The sequence below is a fragment of the Anguilla rostrata genome, chromosome 3, assembly GCF_018555375.3.
Source record: "Anguilla rostrata isolate EN2019 chromosome 3, ASM1855537v3, whole genome shotgun sequence".
In the NCBI taxonomy this organism is placed as follows: domain Eukaryota; kingdom Metazoa; phylum Chordata; class Actinopteri; order Anguilliformes; family Anguillidae; genus Anguilla; species Anguilla rostrata.
Window position 1 is genome coordinate 11,616,133 of NC_057935.1, and position 6,727 is coordinate 11,622,859.

Genomic DNA, 6,727 nt, shown 5'->3' on the forward strand with positions numbered 1-6,727 from the left:
CATTGAGTTTGGGGTGTTTGTGTACCGCTGTGTATAAGCTGTAATATTAATAGCGAACGGTGAAGACGAGGCTGAGCTGTGATAGATAGAGTTGCTGAGTGGGCTGCCACGCGGCGGCTGCGCTGTTTGTGGTGAGTGGACGTACGGGTATGAATGCTGGGCCTGAGTGAGAAGTAAACACGAGCAGTGGTGAGGGAGTTTCTCTCTGACGCGCTGGGCAGTTTTACAGGAGCTGCGGTGCAGCATTTAGATCAGTTTCTGGGGCCTACCTGCGGGCTCGTCCTGGCCTGGTACACGGATGGGCCTGGCGGTTCGGGACAGAGCCCTGCCAACGCCGGCGTCGACTGGCGCGCGCAGCGGGCTCTCTCACGGCCCGGGGTTGGCGTGGGGATATGTGTCTTCTCGCTCTCTAGCGACTCCCTGCTGGTGGACGGGGGCGCCTGCGTGTTACGGCTGCGCGTGAAGTGTGTTCCTCAGACTCGTGTCTGTGTGAGCTGGGCCTGTGGGCTGCGGTGCGGAACGAGCAGCTGACGCCGCTTCACGGGGGGAGGGGGGGGGGGGGGAGAGCGCGCTCGCTCCCGCGTCAGCGCCAGATTGCAGCCTCGCCGTGTCACTGCGTAATTGGGCTTCCCAAATTGGAGAGAAAACGGGAGAAAAAGCATTATTAGAAAAATGTTTCTGTCCTTCGGTGAGCTTGCTTCTGAAGCCTTCATTATAAACCAGGGCTGAGAATTTTATCAGCGAACCAGACAGAGCGAGCGGTGGGGGAGGGCGAAGGCATATTTATTTCAGTTGAAATGACTGTTTGTCACTCCTCCACAGTGTCCCCTCTGTCCCAACCTCCTTTCCCTCTTTAACCTTGTCAGAAAAGATAACCCCCCCTCCTGCCCCCTCCCCCTCCACCAGCCACTGCTGTTTCCCTTCTATTCTCTTCTGGAGGAGAATGAAATGAATTCATCTAAAGTGACTTTCATTTTTTAATGAGCAGTACACAGCCCTGAAAATCAGATAGTGAGGAGTCATACTTCATAATGAGGGGGTGGGGGGAAGGGGGGGTGGGGGAGCGTCAAGGAGTCGCTATCCCTTAAAACGCACCCCGACTTTAACATAGTCCTATCAGCACGCTTTCCCTTTCAGTTCTGCCCCCTCCTCCATTTCACTCTCTCCCTCATTCTCAACTGCTGTTCTTTCTCCCACTCGTTCACCCTTTCTCTGCTCACTGTCCTCTCTCTCCATCTCTGTCTTATTTCTTCTTTTCTGATCACTGAGCACCGCCCATGCCATTTTTACTCTGCGCTGAATCACCTCCCTGTCGACACAGATGTTTGCTTTAGCGTATCTGTGTGTGTACGTATGTGTGTGTGTGTGTATCTGTCCCTTGTCTGTGTGTCCCGTGTCCTGTTCCTCTCTGAGTGCATAAAGATGTGTGCGTGCGCGCCTGTCCTTGCGTCTCTCGCCGTGTGTGTGTGTGTGTGTGTGTGTTTGCGTGTGTGTGAGACAGTGTAGCAGGAAGTCGCGGCACATTTGCCAGGGCTTCAGTGTGGCGGGGAGCGCGGGGGACGAGGAAAGTTGGAGCGGGGTCTCTAAAGAAGAGGAAAGGGAAGGACGTGTGGGGAGAGCACCGGCCAGATGGAGTCAGAGGGAGAGGGGGAGGACGGATGTTTAATTGATGGGGAGAGGGAGGCAAAATGGCTTGTGAGATGAAAATGGCTCTTTAGCCGAATCCAGGACACACGCAGCTCGGCTGGATCAATGCGCTGATTTACTGCCTGAAAGCCTGTCACTAAGCGGAGGGGTAGCGCGGACGAGGCCGGCGGGGGGAAGAGTGATGTGGGAGCGAGGGCAAAAACTTTCGCAGGGTATTTCTCTCCTTTTCTCTGGACTCCAGAGCCCCCCCCCCCCCCGTCCACTGTTTGTGTCGGAGAGAGGGAGGCTGTTTTAGCGCGAGCTTCGCTCTGCGCGTCCGTGCTAATGTGCGAGGAACGCCGGGCGGGGCTCCTGTGAATGTGCGCTTTTTCGCGACTGCGATGCCGTGGGTGGGTGTGCATATGGAGACTTTGTCAGGTGTGTGTGTGCATGTGTGCGTGTGTGTGTGTGTGTGTGAGCGTGTGTGTGTGTGTGTGTGAGCATGTGTGTGTGTGTGAGCGTGTGTGTGTGTGTACGGGTGAGCATGTGTGAGTGTGTGCGTAGGAGTGAGAGTGTGTAAACTTGTAAGTGTCGGTGTGTGTCGGGCTGGTTCTGTCTCCAAGCGGGATCTTTCTGATACCCTCACAGATGTGGGCTGTTGCAATATTAAAGCAGCGAGTGTGCTGTAAGTGTTTGTGTTTGAGAGGGGAAGAGAGCAGTGAGTAATACCTTTTTGCATGCTTATACATACACACACACGCGCGCGCATACACACACACACACACACATACACACGCGCTCGCGCACACACACACACAGTTACACACAGACACACTTTCACACTCACACACACACACGCTCATTTCTGCCACAGCCCTCCATTGCAGTATTCAACGTCCAAAGCCAAGAAGGCCAGCTGCTGATTGGCCCTCACACAGACGTACCTGGTCATCTCAGATCCCCACTCAACAGCTCCCCTGCCCTTCCCTGCCCCGCCCACACACGGCATACTGAAGTCCCATAATTCCCTGGGAGCCGCCTACCCTCCCTGGACACAGCGTGAAGATGACTGGGTTGGAAGCTCCTGGCCATGGGTGGGATATCTGGGATGTGTTATCCGCATCCAAGGTCTACCGGTACCACGCTATGTTGTTGTCAGTAGGACTTCGTATCGCACAGCACGTAATCCCGGGCAGTAAGAAATTAAATCTCGGTCAGCGATTGCGGATAGCAAGTCAACCCGCTGACATAACGGGAGCTGTTCGGGAGATTCGAGCAGAATCACACTGCTGCGCATTGCTGTCCTGCTCAAGGCTAAGGATGTCTGCAGCGCAATGTAATGCACACTTTTTCGATTCGTGTAAAGACACGTCCACAAGGGGCTAATGAGCTGCTGCCGTCTGCGGCCAGCGAGGCGTGAGACGTGTCCCGTTTGGTACCGCGCGCGCGCGAGAGCTGGAGCGCGGCGGACCGCTCCACCGGAGCTCGGTGTCACAAAACGACTGATGGTCAATAAACACCATAGAGTTCACATACGTGATGATAGCACCGAACTGCTGACGTGATAAGTCCAGCAAGATGAACAACCTAAAGAAAGAATTGCCGTTTTATTTTGAGGCTTTTGTCGTACCAGGGCGGAGTTATACGCTGTGCTTCTCTGCACCTTTCTGTGTGTGTGTCTGTAGGTGTGTGTGTGTGTATGAGCAAGGGAGAGGGAGAGAAAGAGAGAAGGGGGGGAGAGAGAGAGAGAGAGGAGGTGGAGTGCAGGAATGCTGGACAAGACCGGTGCGTGTTCCTGCACCCATCTCAGGTTTTGTTTTATTATATTTATTTTTTATTTTTATTTTGAGTGTTTAATGTATTAAAAGGGCCAGGGTAATGAATTATAATCTTTAATGCAGGGAGCGATCGATACCCTGAGAAAATAAATCAGCTTTTTACTGAGAGTGTAGAATGCTTTAATACACTGAAGGAGAGGGGAGGGGGCGGGGGCGCCACAGCCTGGGAGGAGGAGAGAAGGATGGAGGGAGGGAGGGGAGAAGGAGAAGGGACAGGAGAGGAGCGAAGGGAGGGGGTGAGAGTAAGCGAATGACTGAACTTAGTTACCGAAAGAGAGAGAGAGAGAGAGAGGGAGAGAGGGAGGGAGGGACAGCAGGATGGATAGGGCCTCGGAGGGATGAGCGTGAGGGAGAGGAGGGCGGGGTGAAGCGGAGGAAAGGTAGAGGAGGGCCGTGGACCTGGTGCGGAGATAGAGATGAATAAAGATGGAGGGAGGTAGAGATGGAGAGCAGAGGCAGGAGGGAGGAAGGGAGGAGAGACCACGACAGAGAAAGGGGTCGCGGTAAGGACGCTGAGCGAGAGGAAGGAGAGTGGCAGGCTTCATATCGCGTTTCAAGGATGTCCCCACGGAGGTCATCGTTTGCAACGCTAATAAGTTAAAAAGAGCTTCCCTGAAACCAGCAGTCAGATAAGCTAGTCTGAGATTAAGAAAATGGAGCCCGCACAGATTTCTGTGTGTGAAGTCCGTACTCCCGGCTGAGGTGGGGGTTTGTCCAGTGGTGCTTTGTGTCAACATCATGCAAGTCAGCTGAAATGGCCACACAGAATATATATATATATATATAGTACTGTGCAAAAGTCTTAGACACCTGTAAAAAAATGCAGTACAGCTAAGATGCTTTCAAAAATAATGAAATGAAAGGTTATAAATATCAAAAAAATAATATAAAGAGCAGTAAATAGTTAAAAACTAAATAAAATCAATGTTTGGTGTGACCACCCTTCGCCTTTAAAACTACATAAATTCTCTTAGGTACAGTGCTCTGCAGTTTTATAAGAAAATCGGCTGGTAGGTTGTTCCAAGCATTTTGGAGAACTTGCCACAGTTCTTCTGCAGATGTTGGCTGTTTCACTTGCTTCTGGCTCTCCAGGTAATCGCAGAGACCCTTGATCACGTTTTTATCTGAAAAGTAGTCTATTACTTAAAATATTACTTTATTTAACAAAATATAAAAATGTATTTGTAAAATTTCATTTTTTGTAAAATTCATGTATGGAAATCTCAAAGTTGCTCTTTTCTACGGACACACTAATGCAGAAAACAAAAAAATAAACATCTAAGACCAAATATATACTATATATTATATTTAAAAATCTAGGGTGTCTAAGACTTTTGCACAGTACTGTATATATTTATTTATTTATGGGTGTGCGTTGTGCGTGTGCATTCACTGCAGTCACTCAAGCTTAGCGAGTAATGGAGAACTGTGTTTTAGGAGGGAAGGATTAAAATTTGATGGAAAGGACAGAAACAGAGGGAGAGTGGAAAGACTGTTCTTTCAACCGTTGGACTGGCTGACTGACACTGATAGCATTGCACTTCTCCACTCTTTCAATTATTAAGCAGCCAAGAGAAGAGAAAAGAAGAACGCTGTCTTGTGTCACTTGTTTGTGACCATTAGTTTACCTGTCAGGGCATGCCTGTGCTTGTGTGTGTGTGTGTGTGTGTGTGTTAGCGCACACACCTCTTTGCTAGTGCCACATCTGCGGCAGGCACCAGGCCCGTGGTAGCCCCAGAGGGGGGTTCCCCAGGTGCCGGTGCCATTGGCACCGCTGTTTGAAAATGAGAATGTAGGACGTTTATGTAACGTATCAACGTCTAAATATAACATCACATCGGCGACTTGGGTCATCATTAAATGTGCACATTTTAATTGTTGTAACTGATTGATTGACAGTCCAATTCGATGCAATTGTCGTGCTTAATATATCATAATTTCATAAGCGAATGATCCACTAAGGGCTCATTTTGATGAATGTCACAGTGACAACTATTTAATTCATGCATCGTATTAGTATTCCATTTGTCATTTAATTATAATTCACCCCTGGGCCCATTTGCAAATGCCTATGTCTGCATTTATGCTCAATGTATGTTGAGTGCGTGTGGGTGTGAGAGAAAGAGGTTGTCTCGCGTTGGCTCCTTCTTTCCATCCCTCCCTCTCCCTCCCTCCCTCTCTCTCTCCGTCAAGTGTGCCCTTGGTTTGTGAAGAAGCCGCCTGAAAACAATCAACCGGCTTTAATAACTTGCAAGCGTCCCCAGGCGAGACATCCATCCTTTCTAATAAAGGCCCCCGGACTCCTCCAGCGGCTCCACAGTGACGTCTGGTGGCGGCGGAGGGAAGTCGCAGCTGTAGTTCAAGAGTGGGTCGCCAGCATAAAAGGACTCTGTAGTCACAGATTAAAGTGCTCTCTACTGGTCAAGCATAATTCAGCTGGCCAAGGCCTCTTTTAGAGTATGTTGTGTGTAGTGTGCTTGAGCTCAGCTCCATTTGAATAAACCGAACAACAAATGAGACACATTTGTTATGCAAAAGAATTTAGCGTTTATAAATTTGCACCGCAGAGTCGATACTCCTTGTAGGTAGGCCTTTGGCAGTAATAATCTTTCTGTGTAATGTTTGAACGTGCGTAATTACAGCACATTTAGATTTTTTTTTTTCCCAATCCTCCATGCAAATGTACTCCCAAATCTGCCAAGGTAAACAGAGAGTGCTTGTGAACACATCGTTCCACAGGTTTTCAATGGGATTTAAGTCTGGGCTTTGGCTGGACCGTTCCATAGTATTGACCTTCTCTTTTTGAAGCCATTCCTTTGTAGTTTTTGCAGTGTGCTTCGGGTCATTGTCATTTCGAAACACGAATCTTCTCTGTGAGGGGAAAACTCAAGATGGCTGAAGCAGGTTCTCTGCAAGGATCTGCCTGTTTTTGGCTCCATTTTGCCCTGGATGGAAACAAGCTCCCCAGCCCCACCTGCCGAAAAGCAACCCCATAGAGTAATGCTGCCATCACCATGTTTGATGGTAGGGACAGTGTTACCTGGGCGATACGTACAGTAGTGTTTGTTTTGGTCCAAACATAGGGCTTTGCTTCCAGGCCAAAGAGCTGGACTTTAGTTCTGCTAAAAAGTCTCACGTGAATTTAGACAAATTCCAGGTGTGACTTAAATGTTTTTCTTTCTCAGAAGTGGCTTCTGTCTAGCCCCTCTCTCAAAGAGGCCAAATCTGTGAAGTGCTGAAGGGGTTGTTGATCTCTGGACAGT